This window comes from Hyla sarda, chromosome 3 (assembly GCF_029499605.1).
Source record: "Hyla sarda isolate aHylSar1 chromosome 3, aHylSar1.hap1, whole genome shotgun sequence".
Lineage (NCBI taxonomy): Eukaryota > Metazoa > Chordata > Amphibia > Anura > Hylidae > Hyla > Hyla sarda.
In genome coordinates this window covers 418299671-418323927 of record NC_079191.1, presented here as the reverse complement: position 1 = coordinate 418323927, position 24257 = coordinate 418299671, and the positions used below count along the sequence as shown (strand labels likewise).

The 24257-nt window shown below is 46.5% G+C and overlaps 1 protein-coding gene and 1 long non-coding RNA gene across 4 annotated transcripts in view; one reads left to right on the top strand and one right to left on the bottom strand.

Annotated features, from left to right (window-relative positions):
- Positions 1–24257, top strand: part of USH2A (usherin) — a 1021568-nt gene that overhangs the window by 941543 nt on the left and 55768 nt on the right. The gene's annotated exons all lie outside the window — the stretch shown is intronic.
- LOC130363040 (uncharacterized) overlaps positions 23462–24257 on the bottom strand; it is a 28100-nt gene continuing 27304 nt past the window's right edge. The window contains exon 3 of the long non-coding RNA XR_008891688.1: positions 23462–23587. This is a non-coding gene — a long non-coding RNA (uncharacterized LOC130363040). The remainder of the gene's footprint in view (positions 23588–24257) is intronic.

Below are 24257 nucleotides of genomic sequence, written 5' to 3'. Positions count from 1 at the left end.
CCCGCAGGCTTATTGCACATTGACCCTCACCCCATCAATAAGATCCTAGAACGATTTTATTCTGATCTCTATGCCAGTTTTCCCTGATCTATCGGCTGGAGAGGCCTTTCTTAGAGGTCTGAATCTCCCCTCCCTGACGGATGCTTAGAGGGATGAACGCCCCGGTGACAGAGAAGGAGATTCAAAGCATCATTAAATACCTGCATAACGGCAACACCCCCGGACCTGATGGTTACACAAGTGAATTTTATAAAGCCCTATTGCTCCAGCTGTCCCCACTACTGGCGGGAATACATGACATCTGGCTCCATCCCGAAGGAGGCTTCACTAGCTTATTTCAAAGTATTGCCAAAACTGGGCAAGGACCCTAGAGACCCAGGCTCATACCATCCTATATCATTAATTAATCAGCATATCAAGATTCTGTCTAAAATTCTAGCTGACCACTTGTGTAGGTTTATGCCAGAATTAATCGGGGCCCATCAAGTGGGGTTTATCAGGAACTGATCTGCTACTCTAAATTTAAGGACTGTCCTAGTGGTTCTGGACCGGCTGCAGCACCATCCCCTGCCAGGTGAATGTTCAGCTTTACTGGCTTTAGATGCAGAAAAGGCCTTTGACTATGTGCACTAGGACTGGCTGGGGATGGTGCTGGACCGGATGGGTTTACAGGGTGCCTTCCGTGATTATCTGGCGGGGGTTTATAGAACACCTATGGCTAGAGTCTACACACCAGGTATTCTTTCAGCCCCTTTTCCTTTATTTAAGAGGACAAGACCGGGGTGCCCACTCTCACCCCTCCTCTTTTACCTAGCTCTCGAACCACTGGCCAGATCTTTATTGCCCTCAACATCTACTCGGGCATCAGGGTGGGAGAGAAAGTGGTGAAAATAATGAGGTTTGCGGATGATGTCTGGCTTTTCCTAGATGACCCGGGATCCTCACTCTTCGGGGCATTTTCGGAGTATAACGTAAATGTTACTAAATCTGAATTACTTCCCATAGGACCTTCCCCGCCCCGCTGGCTCCCAGAAGTAGATGGCCTGGGTTTTCGTGTTGCTTCTGTCACCTATTTAGGGATTAAAATATGCAAAACTCCTTGCACGATATACACCTTGAACTACCCCCCCCCCCTTCTCCAAAATTTGGGCTGAATTACTGAGGTGGGGTAATCTCCCGCTTACCTTTATGGGCAGGTGTCAGCTGATCACAATGATCAGCTTTGTTTGGCTCCTTAACCCTCTGCAGACCTTACCCCTATTGTTAAAACACTCCGATGTTAAGTCCTTGAACTCGGCTTTCACGAAATTCATTTGAAAAAACTAAGCGAGGAGCGCTCCATAGTGCAATAATCCTTGGGTGGGTAAATGGAGTAATACTGGAAGAGCTTACCCGCTAAATTGTGCAAATTACAGGCACAACACTGGTGTAGGCATATGATTATCCAACTGCAGATGATCCCTCCACCGTGCAGGTGTAACTTAAACTTCAACAACTTCACCACTCCAAAGGGATTCTATCCAGGCGCAAACGAACATCAGAGATAATAGATAGAAATAATCTTGGACACGGTTTATTCAGAACAACGTGTTTCAACGCCAGAACTGGCGTCTTCTTCAGGTTCATAAAAAAGGACTAAAAAATTGACAAATATATAGTGTGAGCACACACATGTTATGACCCTCCTCCCGCTCCGGCCAAATTATAGGACAATGAAGCAGGAAGTGGTCCATGCTTTCCAGCGTGTCCCCGCACTCTTCTCGGGACATCCCTGGTCATCAGAGTTCCTGTACTTCAGGTTGTCCCTTACATATAGCTTTCCCTGAAAGCAGCGCCAGGCCAAGTCCAAAAACTTCTGGGGGATCCTTTTCATGTTCAAAAGATACAACCCCACCCTCAGATCCCGACCTGGGCAGTCCATGAGCCCCCTGGAAGTGGGTCAACAGAAACCGTTTGTCAAGGAACTGCCTTGACTGGGTCCTGATCTCCTACACTCCCAGACCCCACCGATGTATCGCCTTCAGAGTCGGGGTAGTGTAAGCCGGAAGATATCCATGGGACGTACAGAGTTCCTCCACTCTCCCTCCTGTCTTCCATTCCCAGAAGAAAGGCCAAAACCATTCCCTGCAGGAGAGTACCCACAGAGGAGCCCTCTCTTTCCAGAGATTTGCGATTAGCTTTCAAGATGGTGTTCCTTAAGAACACCACAGGGTTCACCATAGATAAACCCCCTAGTCTCCTTGTGCGGTACATAACCTCCCTCTTGACTAGGTTCAACCTGTTCCCTCACAACAGTTGGATAAACAGACTGTAGATCCTAGTGTAGTAGGCCTCTGGCAAGATACATACACTGCCCAGATAGATAAACAAGGGGAGCAGGTACAATTTGATCAGGTGTACCCTTTCCCTTCCCCTGGTTCACCCTCTGAGTGGCATCCTGGAGCTTATTATCCCAGTTTTCGGTGGGATAATCGTCCTGGCCAAATGTGATGCCCAGAATTTTTGCTCACTCTTGGGGCTCTGGAACGGTGTCCGGGAGATCAAACATGGGATCTCCCCCTCCCAGCCAGAGACATTCACACTCATCCCGGTTGATCTTAGACCCGGATGCCTCCAAATAGCGGTCCACCTCCGACATCACCACATCCACCTCCTCTCTCAAGGAGATGAAAATAGTGACATCATCCACGTACACCACCACCCTCTGGATGGCCTCCGGCTCCGCCAGAGTCATCCCCGCCAATGGTCCGCGACTCCCGCCAATGGTCCGCGACTCACCCTCCTAAGGAAGGGATCGATCGCATACACATATAACAGCGGGCTCAAAGGACAACTCTGACGGACTCCGGATCCCACTTCAAAAGAGCTGCCAGACCACCCGTTCACCAGTGGGAAACTCTCTGCCCGTGCATACAAGAGCTTAAGCCAATTAACAAAAGTACTCGGTAAGCCATATCTCAGGAGGACGGACCAGAGGTACTCATGGTTCACCCAATCAAATGCTTTGGCCTGATCCAAGGACAGCAAGTACCCCTTCCAGAGACCTGCACTACTCCGCTCCACTGCCTCCGAAAGGAGCCAGGTGTAAACTTTACCAGCCGATTAAACAGTATCTTGGCCAGAAGCTTCCTGTCCATATTGAGAAGAGCTTTGGGCCTCCAATTCTCAATCCGGCTAGAATCTTTACCGTTTGACAGAAGAATCATGCCTGACCTCCTCATTGACTTCGGCATAGTGCCCGAGGAGAGACACTCATTGAATACCTCAGTCAAGAGGGAAGCTAAAGACTCCTTAAAGATCCTGTACAACTCGGATGTTAAGCCATCCAGACCTGGCGACTTCTAAGGGGCAAGCCCCTCGATTGCCAGTCTCACTTCCTCTTCCCTGATTTCTTCTGTCAAAACGCCAAGAGAGGGGTCTACCCCTGGCTCAGGAATGGCTTCAGCCAGGAAACCCGACATCACATCCCGATCTAGATCCTTCCTCCCCAAGAGATGTGAGTAGAAGGATCTGACGACCTCCAAGATCCCTGATCTGGACCGATTCAGAGATCCCGTACTATCAATCAGTCCTGAAATTACTTTACTACTCATTGACTTCTTGCAGTTTCTGTAAGGGTCGGGCAAGCAGTACCTCCCGTAATCCCTCTCAAAAACCAAAAATGCGTGCCTATCGTACTGACACCTCATCAGCAAGGACTTCACTCTAGAGATATCCTCTCGTCTACCTCCAGTCGAGACAAGAAGATCAAGTTTCCTCCACAGACCCTGATACAGGCAACATCTGTTCAGGGACCTTAGGCTCGAGAGCTGGTGGAAGAACCCCGCAACCCGCTTCTTGAATATCTCCCACCACTCTGACTTACTACTACATAGGCCCAGTAAAGGTATCCTCAAAGGACTGTCTTACCTCTGCTTCCTCCAGGAGGGATGAATTCAGCTTCCAATAACCTTTACCCATCCGGGGGGTCTCTGAAACATTCAGGGAAAACAAAATCATACAGTGATCAGAGAACTCCACCTCAACCACAGACACTGCGGAAGAGACGGCTTCCTCTTTCAAATAAAACCTGTCTAACCTTGACCTGCATCTACCTCAATGAAAGGTGAAACCCACATGGCCTGAGGGGCTCAAGATGTGGGCATCCTGTAGGCGAGCTTCCCTAACTATATTATTGAGGGCCACACAGTCATAAGTCAGCGGATTATTGGAACCTCTCCTATACTGGGACCTCGTGACATTGTTAAAGTCCCCTCCAAAAATCCCTTGCAGACACGTAAAAAGAAAGGGCTTAATCTTCATAAACAGATCTTTACGACCCCACCTGGTTTGTGGAGCATAGATGTTAATGAGCCGAAGTTCTTGTCCCTTCATGAAGACATCTAAGATCAGACACCTCTCAATTTCTAATTCAATAACCAGTCAGCATTGAACAGGAGTGGTAAAAAGGACCGCCACCCCACTATACGGCTCAGCCTCAAGAGACCAGTGGGAGGAACAGAGCCTCCACTCTCTTCTAGTTTTACCCAGAGAGACTAGATCTGACAACCTGAGAAGAGAAAATCAAAGGCTGCAAATCTAGCCGTATGTGACTTTATGCTGGCACAATTAATAGATGCCAGCGTCAACGGGGTGAGTGCCGCCATACAGGGTGATTAAATTAGACAGCCACACCCTTTACTTTTGCTTTCCTTTCTTTTTAGCCCCCTCATCCCCTGAAGAAGACGAGAGGGCAGGACCACTCTTAGACATTTTTTTTTACTCAGATTGATCTATATGGTCCCTGTCTCCGTCCGGCCCTGGTCCAGCCCTGCCCTCCGAGGAAGGTGCCTCAATAGGACAGGGCCCAGTTCCCCTAGAGGCTCTTTCTCCCTAGGCACCTCGCCCTCATCTCTCCCCCCCCCCCCCCCCCTCAGGCTTCTTTTTTGGACCTGGCCTGCAATACAAGAAACCGAGGGCTCAGACCTCTTCTTTCTCCCTTTTCTTTTGCCCTTGTCTTTCTTTTTGGGCCTCTCCCCACTTCAGCGGTTACAGGGCCTGCTTCAGGAGCAGGGACCGGAGATACCCCCGTCACCTGGGCCCTCTCCAGCTCCCTACTCCTCCTACGATTTTCCTCCCACCTTAGTTTGGCGGGCCCTTTTTCCTCCTCACTAGCCCTGTTGCGCCCCCATCCCTGCCCGTACCTTTCACAGCCGAGGCAACTTCACAGCTCTCCTCAGCCAGAGCGGCCACTGCATGGGCGAAGGCGCTAGGACAACGGCTAAAAGGGTTCCCAAAGACACCACACAGGTGGCACCGGATCTGCCTACAAGATGTGGAGAGATAACCCACCCCACCACACAAAGAACAGACCTGCACAGTACAGGCTGTTCTAAAATGGGTGGGGCTGCCACACCTGTGACAGACCTTAGGCTGCCCCTGGTAGAAGACCTGGGTCCTATCACATCCAAGGAAGGCAGCTGACGGAATGTTGGCACCAGTACTCCCTGAACGCTTGAGTTTGACGGAAAACGTCCAGGCCCCAGACATGATCCTATGCTCATCCAAGTTTTTCTTGGGCATGTCCGTCACATCCCCATACCGTCCGAGCCAGGTCATGATGTCCTAGCAAGAAAGTGACTCATTATGGGTCAAAATGGCCACTTTCTTAACCGAGTTCTGACAGGAAATAAACTTTACGACGAAATCCCGCCAGCTGGGCTCGTTCTTCGCCACTTCGTAGTTTGACCAGAAGAGTTCAAGACCCTCTGGCCGAACGAAACTGACATCACACTTGGACGAACCGTAGCCGGACAAAGACTGGGAGCCCCCCGAACCCCCGGCAGCGACATTGGCATAGCTCCTAGGAGCAGTCACTACAGGGGGGGGGGGGGGGTCAGCCGGATCAGACCCAGAACTACTAATACCACCATTCACACCACTACTCTCATCATCTTTATTTCCATCCATACTAGACTTCTCATTCATACCACTATCACTCCCTCCAACATTCACTCCACTGACACTCCTCTCATCCACAACACTACTACACCCATCATTCTCACATCTTGCACTCTTAGCATTCTCTCTAAAAAAATTCTGGGCTGGCTGGGTCTTGTAGTATAGTTGGTTTTAGAAAGAACTTCTGCACTGGCTTAGTTGCCGGGGTCAACACTGATGGCTCCTCCTGTAGGGCTGATGTAACTCTGGGGCTGCCCCTCCGAGCGCACCCCAGCTCCTCCTACACTCTTATTTGCTTTGCCCAACTGCACGGGCTTTGTGGCTGATCTAGGCGCTCGTACACTCCTCCCCCCTCACAGAGGAGTGCCCCACAGCGCCTGCAGAACATACAGTACTCGGAGGACCGCCCCCGAGCATCCAGACACTCCCCCCCACAGGGGAGTGCCCCGCAGCACCTGTAATGCCCACAGCACTTGGGGAACCGCCCCCCGAGCACATGGCAGCATAATTTGCCTCTGGCACTCAGACATGCCCCCCGCCACCTTGGGGCAGTCCTGCAGTGCCAGAGCTGCCCACCATGAGCATATCCTGCCCTTCCCTACCGACAGGACGGGTTGGCTTCACATTTATAGTGTTCGCAGCCATATTTGATACCAAGCTGTACCCCCCATGCCGGCCCCGTTCAACTATAGAACGGGGTGGGGGGCAGCAGTCTGAACCAGCTTTGCAGCTGGTCCCGACTGCTGGAAAGGAAGAAACACGTACTGCACTGTCTCCTTGGTCTTCTGTTTCTTTATGCCTCACTGCCACATCCTCACACTGGTCATCACTAAAGGTAAAATGCTGGAGGTGGGCTGGGGATTCCTGCAAGACTATCACCCTCAACAATCCCCAAGCCTTACTCTCTGCGTCATCCTCCTTGCTCTCACTTAAAGGAAGCACCACCTGTGCCGGATCAATGTAGCTGTCCTGGGTGGTCTTGGTGGTCTGGGTGTCACATAGAGCAGCTACAGGTACAGCATCCTCCTCCACAATTTGCGCACCTTCCTCCACCTTCTCCTCCTCCTTTACTGCTTCACCACCCTCCTCACTTTCTTACCGCCACTACTCTCCCCATCATCCACCTCCACCTTACCTGGGGATTTCATGGCGGCAAACCGGTCATCATTTACCATCTTTTCCTTAAAGAGACTGCTCCCTCAGAGAATCCTTGCTCTCCGCTCCTCCAGCTTCACAATCTCGCTTTTCAGTGCTGTGATCCTCTTCATTAGTTCTGGCCTGTTCTTTTTGGACCCCGTGTTCGCCAAATTTAGAGCCACACGCTGATCCTCTCTGGCCAACCTCAACTCCTTGCCGCATTGGTCGCATTCCACAAACTGTGCGGCCATGCGGGAGCAGTAGGTAGAGATGGACTCTTTGGGCCCTTTCTCAGCCCGCAACTCAACACTTCTCCTCCCCTTCCTTCCACCAGATCTCTGGCTGGCACCTGATGCTTGGGGAGCAGAGCCTGCATTGCTGCAGACTCTGCTCGATCTTCTCCCTACGGCCGGAAATATGGCTGTTGCTGTTTGTTCACCCCCCCACCAGCCTGGAAGAACAAGAGACGGAGGCCTGGGACCCCTGGGGCTCCATGCATGAAAGCCCCCCCAGGAGGCCACCACACCCCCGGGAAAGGCCGATGGAACACCCGCTCCGCTGTAAGTCCGCAGAGCTCAAAAAGAGACACACCCAACACTGCTCACACTAAACTGCTCTGGGCTGTGTGATGGAGGAAGTTCTCCCCTGTATGGCTTCAGATGATGTCACGCCTGCTGAGGAACACCCCTTCCTAGTCTATGACTCTGAGACTTTTTTTTATGCAATCTTTCATTTTACCATAAGATGTACCATAAAATCAAAAAATGTATATTTGCGGGTGGAAATTTGTAAGAAAACGGCATTTTGCAACTTTTGGGGGTTTGGTTTTTATGCAGTGCACCTAATGGTAAATACATTATTGATACATTATGATACATTATTTTTATTCTGTATTCTGCAATTAAAAAGATACCCAATTTATATACTTTTTTTAACTAAATTCATATCCATAATATTGTCCTTTTCTTACCCCTATAACTTTATTATTTATCCATATGAAGGACTGTATGGGGGCTCATTTCTCAGTAGTTTTTATCGGTACCATTTTTGCTTTGATAATTGATCACTTTTCATATATATATATTTTTCCGATATATGATGTGATTTAAAAGCAGTATTTTTGGTGTTTGATATTTTTTACTTTTATGTTGTTTACTGTGCAGTATCATAAACATTATACCAAATATGTTATTTATTTATTTTCTATTTATTCTTTGTAAAATGGGAAAAAAGGGTAATTGCATTTTTTATTAGGGGAGAGGATTGACATGAACAGGGGGGTGGTATGGAGAAGTGAGCCCTAAAGCTGTCCCTATAAACCACTCTCCCTGCCTACTTGCCCATCCACCCTAACTGACGGATCGACAACTTGGAGCTGGTCCCTTCCTTGCAATAACGTGCATTGACATCGAAGTCAACAAAACAAACAGAACTGTACAAAGTTGTGAAACAAGTCAGTAACATAACGGAACCAACAAACAGCTACAGTGGGGCAAAAAAGTATTTAGTCAGCCACCAATTGTGCACGTTTTCCCACAAGATAAGATAGTACAGTCATGGTTGAAAATAAGTATTTGGTCACCCACAAACAAGCAAGATTTCTGTCTCTTCGTTACCTCGTTACCTGTATTAATGGCTTCTGTTTGAACTTGTTATCAGTATAAAAGACACCTGTCCACAACCTCAAACAGTCACACTCCAAACTCCACTATGGACAAGACCAAAGAGCTGTCAAAGGACACGAGAAACAAAATTGTAGACCTGCACCAGGCTGGGAAGACTGAATCTGCAATAGACAAGCAGCTTGGTGTGCAGAAATCAACTGTGGGAGCAATTATTAGAAAATGTAAGACATACACAACCACTGATAATCTCCCTCGATCTGGGGCTCCACACAAGATCTCACCCCGTGGTGTCAAAATGATCACAAGAACGGTGAGCAAAAATCCCAGAACCACATGGTGGTACCTAGTGTATGACCTGAAGAGAGCTGGAACCAAAGTAACAAAGGCAACCATCAGTAGCACACTACACCACCAGGGACTCAAATCATGCTGTATCAGACGTACTCGCCTTCTTAAGCCAGTACATGTCTGGGCTTGTCTGAAGTTTGCTAGAGAGCATTTAGATGAACCAAAAGAATATTGGGAGAATGTGACATGGTCAGATGAAACCAAAGTAGAACTTTTTGGTAAAAACTCAACTCGTCTTACTTGGAGGAGAAAGAATGCTGATTTGCATCCAAAGAACACCATACCAACTGTGAAGCATTGGGGTGGAAACATCATGCTTTGGGGCTGTTTTTCTGCTAACGGGCCAGGACAACTGATCCGTGTAAAGGAAAGAATGAATGGGGTCATGTATCATGAGATTTTGAGTGAAATCTCCTTCCATCAGCAAAGGCATTAAAGATGAAACGTGGCTGGGTCAACATGGCAATGATCCCGAAAACACCTCCCGGGCAACAAAGGAGTGGCTTTGTAAGAAGCATTTCAAGGTCCTGGAGTGGTCTAGCCAGTCTCCAGATCTCAACCTCATAGAAAACCTTTGGAGGGAGTTGAAAGTCCGTGATGCCCAGCGACAGCCCCAAAACATAACTGCTCTAGAGGAGATCTGCATGGAGGAATGGGCCAAAATACCAGCAACAGTGTGTGAAAACCTTGTGAAGACTTACAGAAAACGTTTGACCTTTGTCATTGCCAACAAAGGGTATATAACAAAGTATTGAGATTAACTTTTGTTATTGAGCAAATACTTATTTTCCACCATTATTTGCAAATGAATTCTTAAAAAATCAGACAATGTGATTTTAGGGATTTTTTTTTTCTCATTCTGTCTCTCATAGTTGAGGTTATAACCTATGATGAAAATTACAGGCCTCTCTCATCTTTTTAAGTGGGAGAACTTGAACAATTGGTGGCTGACTAAATACTTTTTTGCCTCACTGTATATAAATACAAACAAACAGGATTTAGCATACTAACATACAGTTCAGAAACTGGAATCAAGATTAACGGCAGATATGATAATATAAACAAGACTAGATATGAGGATAAGTTTACAGCAGAAAAAAAACAGGAGATGCAGGGGATTAACAGGTTAACTGAATGTCATAACACTAAACGGGTCTGGAAATCAAGAGCGCTGTTCACATTGCACTCTGAACAGGAAACACACTAGACACCCCACTCAAATCATGGAGGGACTTCAATACCAAAGCCAAATAGGCTCCTAGCAAGTGGGCACTCTCCACTGAGTGATCAGGCTACTGGCCTAGGAGAAACCAAAAATCCTAAATACAAGCAAACAAGTGTACAGGCGCAAGACTCACTCACTCCTAGATATACGGATTAGCACAAGGCTCAGAACAGGATTCTATCCTCAGAGTTGCAGAATCAAACAATGTCAAAACAGGACTGACCAAACACACAGTGTGAATACAGACTAAGGCAACACAAAGAAAATGTGTAACAAACATACAAAATACTAAAAGCAAAACCAGACAAATGTACTAAAAAAAGCAAGCTAAAATCTATATAACAAGCAGGACAGATAACCAGGATATGAGCACAGACAGACATAGTGAACATCAAGCCAACATGGTCAGAATACAGGTCTAATAACCAGCACAGAATAGCACCTGAAGAGGTCTTATATATCCTCCCAGTGCTGAAGATAGTAAGCTTAACTTTTCCCAACCAAGGGAGAATTAACACAGAAACTGTTCAGACATAAACATTTCTGAACAGGACCCAAAGCAGAAAATGCAGATAAACAGACATTACATGGATTTTATATAATTTTTGAAACTTTAAAAAAATGTTTTTAACACTTTTTAGGTCCCCAATGGGACTTTGATATGCAATCATTACTGCATTTACTGCATAATGCTTTGCCTATAGCATTACACCATGTGATCGGCAATCCACTTATATAGCCTGGCTAAGCCAGACTACATCAGTTAGATTGGTGGTAGGAGGCAGGTAGGGGGCCCTCCTCTGCCATTTCAGCTCACGGAACCCTCACGATCACATTGCGGGGTTCCGTGAGCCCTTCTAAGTTACTGGAGATATTTCAATTTCACATTAGACGTCATGATCAGCTTCTAAAGGGTTAATGAGCAGTGGCAACGGGATCGCCTCTGCCTATCATTAGCAATGAGTGTCTGGCTACTGAAAGTAGCCGACATTCACTGTTTTGAAGCGTGCGCTCCTGTGCTCGCTTCAAAGCCTCTTAAGGATTTGGGGTGTACAGGTACGCCCTTGGTCTTTGAGTACCAGGGCACAAGGCTGTACCTGTACACCTTTCATCCTTAACAGGTTAAAAAAAATCTAAAAAGTTTTGCATTTTTTTCCCCGGCTGTCTGGGCATGCCAGGAGTTGTAATTTTGCAACAGCTGGAGGCACACCAGTTTTGAAACACTGGTCTAGATACATATGGATTCTCCAGTCTACCAGTACTGTGACATGATACATTGCATTTCTGTTCTTCATATAAGAACATCCAAAGTTGGAGTCCTTGCTGGCACTTTGTATCTCATCTTGAATTAGACCCCGTGTAAGTTAATGGCTTGGCTCCACTTCACACTGTGATCAGTTCCAGTAGCTTGTCCCGGCTCTTAAAACCATAACCCCCACAATTCATGCTGAAGCTGTAATCTGGAGGGGAATCAGAGCCATCACTATAATAAAAATAAAGTGGATCCAAAACTACAATGGAGAAACACATGGCCGGTGAGATGGAGAAATGAACATTTCAGAGCCATTCTCCATTCAGCGAGTTCATTTTACTACTAATACGACTTCCTCCCGGACTTGTCTCTGTGACCAGAAGAAAAATTATAAAGAGTGGTCAAGAGGAAATCACTACCAGTGCGGGCAGAAAGAATAGATAGATATGATCTAAAAAACTAAAATAGTCACCCCCTAGTGACACTTATAAGAATGCCCTTGGACAAAAGTAATAAATAATATACTACAAGTGAGTTCTACCAATAAGGTGAAGATATCTTTTATAAAATTAAACTTTTACTTAGATTGCATTAAAACATACAAGGTGCATAATACATACAGACGGCCCACGAAATAAAGTGGAAATCATATAAAGTATATACAATCAATAAGGTGAAGTCCAATGATGACCAAAGGAGGAGGAGGGGTTAGGATATAGGTGAGTATTCTAGCCCTGCCTATTGATAACCGTAGGGAACGGTAGTCAGAGGTACCACAATAATCGGCAATAATCTCGTGGCATCCTCATGTACAGCGATTCTCATACTCCATGATACGTGGGTCATCTGTATGTATTTTTCAACTTGTATGTTTTAATGTAATCTAAGTAAAAGTTACATTTTATAAAAGATATCTTCACCTTATTGGTAGAACTCACTTGTAGTATATTAGATATGAGATAGATAGATAGATAGATAGATATGAGATAGATAGATAAATAGACAGATATGAGATAGATATTAGATAGATAGATATGAGATAGATAGAGATATATGAGATAGACAGATGATAGATAGATAGATAGATAGATATGAGATAGACAGATGATAGATAGATACGAGATAGATTAGATAGATATGAGATAGATAGATAGATATGAGATAGATAGATAGATATACATGACATAGATTACAAAAATATTGCTCACATGTTGATGGAATAAAGTTTTATTCATGTTTCTGTTATCTTGGAGTGTTGCAGAAAAAGACCAGCATACTTGCACACATGACATTTTTTCCACCTATAGAATCCTATTGGAGAAAAAAGGTCACAGTTTCTTTAAAAAAAACTACACCCAGAGCATGCTGTGATTTTGGAAAAAAAAAATATGCCACTGAATCTAAAAACACCACTAGAGGATGAATAAACATCGCCATGTGGGTCTGGCATTTCATATTTCCCCATTGCTTCCAGACCCCAGCTTTTTTGGCCCCAAAATAACACCATGCAGCCGGTATGACATTTTATTCGGCCTTTTTGTTTGTTTGTTTTTGTCGTATCTGTTTTCATCCTTAAGAAACCAAACAATAAAATCTTCCTCCCTCTGTAAACCCCTAACCCAACAGACCTCGTCTTATCACGTCGGGAGCCTCCTTAATCATAACGATTCCCCCTCTTCAATTTTTCGACACCAAAATTTTATTTCTCCCTCTAAATTTTATCCCGTACTTTGTAACTCCTCATTACACATTTAATGCGAATCATGGTCGAGGCTTTAAAGGGGAAAAGAAAAATAAGAAAAATAAAAAAAGGATTTCCAATTTTTTTTTTTTTAAGATTAGAAGCCATAAATGTTTATTAAAAGAATCTATAATGAAATCAGTTTTGTTGTGTTTTAATAGCTGCCTTGAGTGTGTTAGATAAGTGAGTGAGAGTTGTTAATCATTAAGTACTCTGGTTGCACAGAAGAATTTGATAGTATTGCCACCTAGGGGCCGGAACGCAACTCTCCACCCTGGAATAAAAACGTAATTGAACAGGTGCTGCTATTGACAATATGCATATGTTTTTGCTTTATTGCCCACATGCTAACCATGTTTCTTCTGTTAAAAGATACTTTTAAAATATCCCCAGGCGACCGGCGGCTTTATATATAATCTGTTAGAGGTGATTACTTTTCGCATCGCAGAAGAGGCCTCCCCGTCGCCGCCTCGGGTTCCTCCATAGACCCGGCCAGACCTTCCCTTCTATATGTTTTCTACATTATTCATCTTCCATGTGTTTGTCCAGTTTCCACTGTAAACAAACCGTTCATCATACGGCGCTATTCCCTTCAATGTGCGCCGAATACACTTTAAATTTTTCATGAAGCTACTAATCATATTACCAGAAAGATTAAGATGTCTGCAAGAAAAAAAAAAAAAGAAAAAAGTGGAGCGATTCCTAAGTGATGCACGGCAGGAGAGGCGAGATTTCAATTTCTTTGGTATTTGTAGAACCATAATTGTTTCTCTTGTCCCTTACGGTGACCTTGTCTTGCAATTATTGCTTTGTGCCGGCGTATGGCCGCCGTTATGGAGGCCGCCTAATAGAGACCCGCTCGGTAATGGACGGCCCTGCTTTGTATTCTTAGTGATGCTGTATACAATAGTTCTGAATGCCGGACATATGTTCTCTCAGGATGATGTTACTACATAATTAATGTCTATGCAGGCACGGTAGGATCATGCATGGAAATGGAATATGGCCGATGTTATTCATCCCTGACATATACAGTAAATCTCACCAAAAAGAATGACATCTGATTAAAGTACTCGAGCACCTAGATCAGCTTAAAGAGGCACTGTCATTATAAAAAACTTTTTATATTTTCTAGTACTACTGATAAGATAACTTTAAAAAAAAATGTCAATTTTACTCAAAAATCTAAAACGAAAATAGCCGCCTCTAGGGGTCATTGATCTTTATGCAGACAGACTACTCTGTATTTTGCAGCATACTGGATACCGGCCGTAAAGTGTGTTGGTATCCAGTATAGGAGATCACCATTGCACCACTACAGCCATGAAGGGAGTTGTAGTTTTGTAACAGCTGGGGGTACAATCTTTGTAAAACCCTGTTTTTGAGTTGTGTATTCTCCAGCTGTGTGCCTCCAGCTCTTGCAAAACTACACACAAAGGATGTGTGGGCATGCTGGGAGGTTTGCAACAGCTACAGGCAACACTGCTCTAACACAGGCCGACATTTATCATTGTCTTTAGACAGTTTTTTTTTTGTGTACAAAAGGTGCAAAAAAGGCGCAAGCATTGTTTATTTGAGCCTTTTTTGCGCCTTTTGGTCTACACATTTCTGCTGATTTTGAGTTGCAATCCACTGATTTTGGCAATACACATGATATGGAAGGGTTTTATGAACTGCGTCTTTTCACAAAAAGGCGCAAAGCCACTGAAAAGTCTCAAACTACACAAGCCCAGACTTTGCTTAACTTTTTGGTGTATGTTAAGAGAGAGATTTCAGAAAATGTGACCTGCACAAAATTTATCAAATTCTCTGCGACCATTTTATAAATTTGGTGCTCCTACACATCACCAGCACACAAAAAAAAGTGTAGAAAAATGCTTCACTTACACCTACAATGATAAATGCTTCACTTACATCTACAATGATAAATACTTCACATACACCTACAATGATAAATGCTTCACTTACACCTATAATAATAAATGCTTCACTTACACCTACAATGATAAATGCTTCACTTACACCTACAATGATAAATGCTTCACTTACACCTATAATAATAAATGCTTCACTTACACCTACAATGATAAATGCCGGCCACAGTGCTTTACAAACACTGCAGCTCCAGCTGTTGCAATGCAAAACTACAACTCCCAGCATGCTTGAACAGCCAAAGCTTTCTCTGACTCATGAATGGCAAAGAAGCTGATCAGACATTCAGGAGTCTGTGAAAGCTGAATAGGCCCTCGTTTACTAACAGGATTCCGACTCTTTTTGTCAGGTTTAGCACCTAAATTCAGCAGCAGCAGAAAAAGCCTGACAGAATAAAAAACCCACAAAATGGGCATTGTTTTCAGGAAAAGCGGCATGTTCCCTGCATTTCATCCAAAATCACTCATCTTTTCTGAAAACCACTCTAAAAATCATGTGAATTTTCTGGGAAGAAACCCCTACAATTTAAAGCATGTGTAAAGTTTCAGAAAGCGGAGTAAATTCTCTGGCTGCTTGCCCCTTTCACTGCCTCGTCTTTTTCAAACGATTCTTACTTGTCATATTTTATTTTTTTGTTTATATGTGTGTATATATACATATATGTATAGATAGATAGACAATCTTATTAAATGTATTAATATCTAAAGATCTCTCTCTCTCTCTCCAAAAAAGGGAGGAAAAAAAGCAAATTGGACATAATGTCACACCTAACTCCAAAAATGGGATGGACAAAATTATTGGCACCCTTAACTTAATATTTGGTTGCACGCCCTTTGGAAAAAATAACTGAAATCAGTGGCTTCCTATAACCATCAATAAGCTTCTTACACCTCTCAGCCGGAATGTTGGACAACTCTTCCTTTGCAAACTGCTCCAGGTCTCTCTTATTGGAAGGCGCCTTTTCCCAACAGCAATTTTAAGATCTCTCCACAGGTGTTCAATGGGATTTAGATCTGGACTCATTGCTGCCACTTCAGAACTCTCCAGCGCTTTGTTGCCATCCATTTCTGGGGGCTTTTGGACGTATCTTTGGGGTCATTGTCCTGCTGGAAGACCCAAGATCTCGGACACAAACCCAGCTTTCTGACACTGGGCTGTACAGAGCGACCCAAAATCAATTGGTAATCCTCAGATTTCATGATGCCTTGTACACATTCAAGGCACCCAGTGCCAGAGGCAACAAAACAACCCCAAAACATCATTGAACCTTCACTATATTTCCCTGTAGGTACTGTGTTCCTTTCTTTGTAGGCCTCATTTTGTTTTCGGTAAGCAGTAGAATGATGTGCTTTACCAAGAAGCTCTATCTTGGTCTCATCTGTCCACAAGAAATTTTTCCCAGAAGGATTTTGGCTTACTCAAGTTCATTTTGGCAAAATGTAGTCTTGCTTTTTTATGTGTCTGTGTCAGCAGTGGGGTCCTCCTGGGTCTCCTGCCATAGCGTTTCATTTAATTTTAATGTCGATGGATAGTTTGCGCTGACACTGATGCTCCCTGAGCCTGCAGGACAGCTTGAATATATTTGGAACTTGTTTGGAGCTGCTTATCCACCATCTGGACTATTCTGCGTTGACACCTTTCATGAATTTTTCTCTTCCGTCCACGCCCAGGGAGATTAGCTACAGTGCCATGGGTTGCAAACTTCTTGATAATGTTGCGCACTGTGGACAAAGGCAAATCTAGATCTCTGGAGATGGACTTGTGACCTTGAGATTGTTGATATTTTTCCACAATTTTGGTTCCCAAGTCCTCAGACAGTTCTCTTCTCCTCTTTCTGTTGTGGCACACACAGACACACAATGCAAAGACTAAGTGGACTTCTCAACTTTTTATCTGCTTTCAGGTGGGATTTTTATATTGCCCACACCTGTTACTTGCCCCAGGTGAGTTAAAAGGAGCATCACATGCCTGAAACAATCTTATTTTTCCACAATTTTGAAAGGGTACCAATAATTTTGTCCAGCCCATTTTCGTCCAATTAGCTTTTTTCCTCCCTTTTTTGGTTTAGTTCCAATACACACAAAGGGGATAAACATGTATATAGCAAAACGTGTTACTGCAATCCTTTTCTGTGAGAAATACTTCATTTTCTAGAAAAATTTCTGTCACGATGCCGGCTGGCAGGTAGTGGACCCTCTGTGCCAGAGAGGGATTGGCGTGGACCGTGCTAGTGGACCGGTTCTAAGCCACTACTGGTTTTCACCAGAGCCCGCCGCAAAGCGGGATGGTCTTGCTGCGGCGGTAGTGACCAGGTCGTATCCACTAGCAACGGCTCACCTCTCTGGCTGCTGAAGATAGGCGCGGTACAAGGGAGTAGGCAGAAGCAAGGTCGGACGTAGCAGAAGGTCGGGGCAGGCAGCAAGGATCGTAGTCAGGGGCAACGGCAGAAGGTCTGGAAACACTGGCAAGGGACACACAAGGAACGCTTTCACTGGCACTAAGGCAACAAGATCCGGCAAGGGAGTGCAAGGGAAGTGAGGTAATATAGGGAGTGCACAGGTGATAACCCTAATTGGAACCACTGCGCCAATCAGCGGCGCAGTGGCCCTTTAAATCGCAGAGACCCGGCGCGCGCGCGCCCTAGGGAGCGGGGCCGCGCGCGCCGGGACAGAACAGACGGGGAGCGAGTCAGGTAGGGGAGCCGGGGTGCGCATCGCGAGCGGGCGCTACCCGCATCGCGAATCGCATCCCGGCTAGCAGCAGGATCGCAGCGCCCCGGGTCAGAGGACGTGACCGGAGCGCTGCAGCGGAGGAGGTGAAGCGAGCGCTCCGGGGAGGAGCGGGAACCCGGAGCGCTCGGCGTAACAGTACCCCCCCCCTTGGGTCTCCCCCTCTTCTTGGAGCCTGAGAACCTGAGGAGCAGACTTTTGTCAAGGATGTTGTCCTCAGGTTCCCAGGATCTCTCTTCAGGACCACAACCCTCCCAGTCTACTAAAAAAAAATTTTTCCCTCTGACCTTTTTGGCAGCCAAAATCTCCTTGACCGAGAAGACGTCCGAGGAGCCGGAAACAGGAGTGGGAGGAACAGATTTGGGAGAAAAACGGTTGAGGATGAGTGGTTTGAGAAGAGAGACGTGAAAGGCATTAGGGATACGAAGAGAAGGAGGAAGAAGAAGTTTATAAGAGACAGGATTAATTTGACACAAAATTTTGAAAGGACCAAGATAGCGTGGTCCCAACTTGTAGCTAGGGACACGGAAGCGGACATATTTAGCGGAGAGCCATACCTTGTCTCCAGGGGAAAAAACGGGGGGAGCTCTTCTTTTCTTATCCGCGAACCTCTTCATGCGTGAAGAAGCCTGTAAGAGAGAATTTTGGGTCTCTCTCCATATAATGGAAAGGTCACGAGAAATTTCATCCACAGCGGGCAGACCAGAGGGCAAGGGGGTAGGGAGGGGGGGAAGAGGGTGACGGCCGTACACCACGAAAAATGGGGATTTGGAGGAAGATTCAGAGACCCTGAAGTTATACGAGAATTCGGCCCATGGAAGGAGATCTGCCCAGTCATCCTGGCGGGAGGAAACAAAATGTCGCAAATAATCACCCAGGATCTGGTTAATTCTTTCTACTTGTCCATTGGACTGGGGATGATATGCAGAGGAAAAATTTAATTTAATCTTGAGTTGTTTACAGAGAGCTCTCCAGAATTTAGACACGAATTGGACCCCTCTATCCGAGACAATCTGCGTAGGCAACCCGTGAAGACGAAAAATGTGTACAAAAAATTGTTTAGCCAACTGAGGCGCAGAAGGAAGACCAGGAAGAGGAATGAAATGTGCCATTTTGGAGAATCGATCAACGACCACCCAAATAACAGTGTTGCCACGGGAAGGGGGTAAATCAGTAATAAAATCCATACCAATCAGCGACCAAGGCTGTTCGGGGACAGGCAGAGGATGAAGAAAACCAGCGGGCTTCTGGCGAGGAGTCTTATCCCGGGCACAGATAGTGCAGGCTCGCACAAAGTCCCCAACATCCGTCTCCAGAGTCGGCCACCAATAGAAGCGGGAGATGAGTTGCACAGATTTCTTGATGCCCGCATGACCTGCGAGATGGGAGGAGTGACCCCATTTGAGGATTCCGAGGCGTTGGCGTGGAGAAACAAAGGTCTTTCCTGGAGGAGTCTGCCTGATGGAGGCAGGAGAAGTGGAGATCAGGCAGTCAGGTGGAATGATGTGTTGCGGAGGGAGATCAACTTCTGAGGCATCCGAGGAACGAGAGAGAGCATCGGCTCTAATGTTCTTATCGGCAGGACGAAAGTGAATCTCAAAGTTAAATCGGGCAAAGAACAGAGACCACCGGGCCTGGCGAGGATTCAGCCGTTGGGCCGACTGGAGGTAGGAGAGGTTCTTGTGGTCGGTGTAGATAATAACAGGAAATCTTGATCCCTCCAGCAGATGCCTCCATTCCTCAAGTGCTAATTTAATGGCTAGAAGCTCTCGATCCCCGATGGAGTAGTTCCTCTCCGCTGGAGAGAAGGTCCTAGAGAAAAAACCACAAGTGACAGCATGCCCGGAAGGATTTTTTTGTAGAAGAACAGCTCCAGCTCCTACTGAGGAGGCATCAACCTCCAATAGGAAGGGTTTGGAAGGGTCGGGTCTGGAGAGCACGGGAGCCGAAGAAAAGGCAGACTTGAGTTGTTTAAAGGAGTCTTCTGCTTGAGGAGGCCAGGACTTGGGATCAGCATTTTTTTTGGTTAAGGCCACGATAGGAGCCACAATGGTAGAAAAATGTGGAATAAATTGCCTGTAATAATTGGCGAACCCCAAAAAGCGTTGGATAGCACGGAGTCCGGAGGGGCGTGGCCAATTTAAGACGGCAGAGAGTTTGTCTGGATCCATCTGTAGTCCCTGGCCAGAGACCAAATATCCTAGAAAAGGAAGAGATTGGCATTCAAACAGACATTTCTCAATTTTGGCATAGAGTTGGTTGTCACGAAGTCTCTGAAGAACCATACGGACATGCTGGCGGTGTTCTTCTAGATTGGCAGAAAAAATTAGGATATCGTCCAGATATACCACAACACAGGAGTATAATAGATCACGAAAAATTTCATTGACAAAGTCTTGGAAGACGGCAGGGGCATTGCACAGTCCAAAGGGCATGACCAGATACTCAAAGTGTCCATCTCTGGTGTTAAATGCCGTTTTCCACTCGTCCCCCTCTCTGATGCGGATGAGGTTATAGGCGCCTCTTAAGTCCAATTTAGTGAAGATGTGGGCACCTTGGAGGCGATCAAAGAGTTCAGAGATGAGGGGTAAGGGGTAGCGGTTCTTAACCGTGATTTTATTAAGACCGCGGTAGTCAATGCAAGGACGTAGGGAGCCATCTTTTTTGGAGACAAAGAAAAATCCGGCTCCGGCAGGAGAGGAGGATTTACGGATAAAGCCCTTTTTTAGATTCTCCTGGACGTATTCGGACATGGCAAGAGTCTCTGGGGCAGAGAGAGGATAAATTCTGCCCCGGGGTGGAGTAGTACCCGGGAGGAGGTCGATAGGGCAATCATAAGGCCTGTGAGGAGGTAGAGTCTCAGCTTGTTTTTTGCAGAAAACATCCGCGAAGTCCATATAGGCCTTAGGGAGACCGGTTACTGGAGGAACCACAGAGTTACGGCAAGGGTTACTGGGAACCGGTTTTAGACAGTTCTTGGAACAAGAGGACCCCCAACTCTTGATCTCCCCAGTGGACCAATCCAGGGTTGGAGAATGAAGTTGAAGCCAGGGAAGTCCAAGGAGAATCTCCGAGGTGCAATTGGGGAGGACCAAAAGTTCAATCCTCTCATGATGAGATCCGATGCTCATAAGAAGGGGCTCCGTGCGGAAACGTATGGTACAGTCCAATCTTTCATTATTTACACAATTGATGTAGAGGGGTCTGGCGAGACTGGTCACAGGGATGCTGAACCTGTTGACGAGAGAGGCCAAAATAAAATTTCCTGCAGAACCAGAGTCCAAGAAGGCCACTGTAGAGAAGGAGAAGGCAGAAGCAGACATCCGCACAGGCACAGTAAGACGTGGAGAAGCAGAGTAGACATCAAGGACTGTCTCACCTTTGTGCGGAGTCAGCGTACGTCTTTCCAGGCGGGGAGGACGGATAGGACAATCCCTCAGGAAGTGTTCGGTACTAGCACAGTACAGGCAGAGGTTCTCCATACGGCGTCGTGTCCTCTCTTGAGGTGTCAGGCGAGACCGGTCGACCTGCATAGCCTCCACGGCGGGAGGCACAGGAACAGATTGCAGGGGACCAGAGGAGAGAGGAGCCGAGGAGACGAAACGCCTCGTGCGAACAGAGTCCATATCTTGGCGGAGTTCCTGACGCCTTTCAGAAAAACGCATGTCAATGCGAGTGGCTAGGTGAATAAGTTCATGTAGATTAGCAGGAATTTCTCGTGCGGCCAGAACATCTTTAATGTTGCTGGATAGGCCTTTTTTGAAGGTCGCGCAGAGGGCCTCATTATTCCAGGACAATTCTGAAGCAAGTGTACGGAATTGTACGGCATACTCGCCAACGGAAGAATTACCCTGGACCAGGTTCAACAGGGCAGTCTCAGCAGAAGAGGCTCGGGCAGGTTCCTCAAAGACACTTCGGATTTCCGAGAAGAAGGAGTGTACAGAGGCAGTGACGGGGTCATTGCGGTCCCAGAGCGGTGTGGCCCATGACAGGGCTTTTCCGGACAGAAGACTGACTACGAAAGCCACCTTAGACCTTTCAGTGGGAAACAGGTCCGACATCATCTCCAGATGCAGGGAACATTGGGAAAGGAAGCCACGGCAAAACTTAGAGTCCCCATCAAATTTATCCGGCAAGGATAAGCGTATCCCAGGAGCGGCCACTCGCTGCGGAGGAGGTGCAGGAGCTGGCGGAGGAGATGACTGCTGAAGCTGTGGTAGCAACTGTTGTAGCATAACGGTCAGTTGAGACAGCTGTTGGCCTTGTTGCGCAATCTGTTGTGACTGCTGGGCGACCACCGTGGTGAGGTCAGCGACAACTGGCAGAGGAACTTCAGCGGGATCCATGGCCGGATCTACTGTCACGATGCCGGCTGGCAGGTAGTGGACCCTCTGTGCCAGAGAGGGATTGGCGTGGACCGTGCTAGTGGACCGGTTCTAAGCCACTACTGGTTTTCACCAGAGCCCGCCGCAAAGCGGGATGGTCTTGCTGCGGCGGTAGTGACCAGGTCGTATCCACTAGCAACGGCTCACCTCTCTGGCTGCTGAAGATAGGCGCGGTACAAGGGAGTAGGCAGAAGCAAGGTCGGACGTAGCAGAAGGTCGGGGCAGGCAGCAAGGATCGTAGTCAGGGGCAACGGCAGAAGGTCTGGAAACACTGGCAAGGGACACACAAGGAACGCTTTCACTGGCACTAAGGCAACAAGATCCGGCAAGGGAGTGCAAGGGAAGTGAGGTAATATAGGGAGTGCACAGGTGATAACCCTAATTGGAACCACTGCGCCAATCAGCGGCGCAGTGGCCCTTTAAATCGCAGAGACCCGGCGCGCGCGCGCCCTAGGGAGCGGGGCCGCGCGCGCCGGGACAGAACAGACGGGGAGCGAGTCAGGTAGGGGAGCCGGGGTGCGCATCGCGAGCGGGCGCTACCCGCATCGCGAATCGCATCCCGGCTAGCAGCAGGATCGCAGCGCCCCGGGTCAGAGGACGTGACCGGAGCGCTGCAGCGGAGGAGGTGAAGCGAGCGCTCCGGGGAGGAGCGGGAACCCGGAGCGCTCGGCGTAACAATTTCAGGGTTGCCAACATTTATGGCCATTACTTTTTTTTTTTTTTTTCCCGGTTTTTATTTTAAAAATCTGTCGAACTGCAGCAGAATTTTCAATGCGACAGGTTTATGCATGGGCCAGATTTTAATGTGCGACAGTATTAACCCTGCGACAGATATTACCATGCGACAGATGAACCCTGCGACAGAAATGACTGTGTGACCGTTTTTTTCCCTGCGACTAAAAAGATCAGGAAAAGTGCGACAGATAAGTAAATACCAAGAGAAAAAAAATCGGAAAAGCAAAAATTTTACAAAAACTGACACGCCACTCTTAGTAAATAAGGGCCATAGTGACAGCTATGTTGATTAGCAACCAGCTATACTAGGAACAGATAGAAAATGTATGCATAAAAAATACTGTAATCCCATGTAGGAAGAAATAGATGGCACCTCGCAACGTGGATGAAGTAAAGGATTTTATTCACTTACTTGAGACAGGATAGCGACAACGGTGTGAGGGGAGGGAGCAGACAGATTGGAACAACGTCCGTTTCGCGGCTGCCTGTCGCTTCTACTGGTTCCTGCAAGTACACTTCAGAGCACACCTCTTAAAGGCTGTGGGCGATATAGAGGTGGAGGTTCATTAACCTTCGGAAGTGTTATCTGTGGAGATTCCAGTGTACAACTTCACAAACAACCAAGCAGAAAGTGAAAAAGTAGATACTGTGCAGTGATTTGCAGGCTGCCAGGCTGCTCCCAGACTCAGAGCAGATGAGTAATCCACAGTGAGGGAGAGAGATGAACATGCCCCCTCCACAAGGCAAGAACGAAAAGCAAGTGAGCAACATATAAATGCTATTTGTTAGGGATCTATAGGTCCTAGACACATAAAAATGATTTGTACATGATCAGGATTAGGTACGGAGTAAAATATCACTGAAGATAGCAGCAGTATACAGATAGAGCTGAGAAGAGAGGTGTATAGCTATAGCAGCAGTGTACAAATAGAGCTGGAGGGGAGGCACATAACTACTATATCGTGATCCCATAGAGATAGTAGCAGTATACAGATAGAGCTGGAGGGGAGGTGTATAACTGCTACATATCCTGATCCCATAGAGATAGCAGCAGTTACACTATATGACTATTTATTATGAAGTGCTACTTATGTCTATGGTTAATTTAAACAGACACACATTCTCCTATTCACTTTTCCCACATATTTATTTTGTAAGGAGCTAACAGATCCTCACTGTGTGTTATCACTGTATCTTATGTTTGCCTG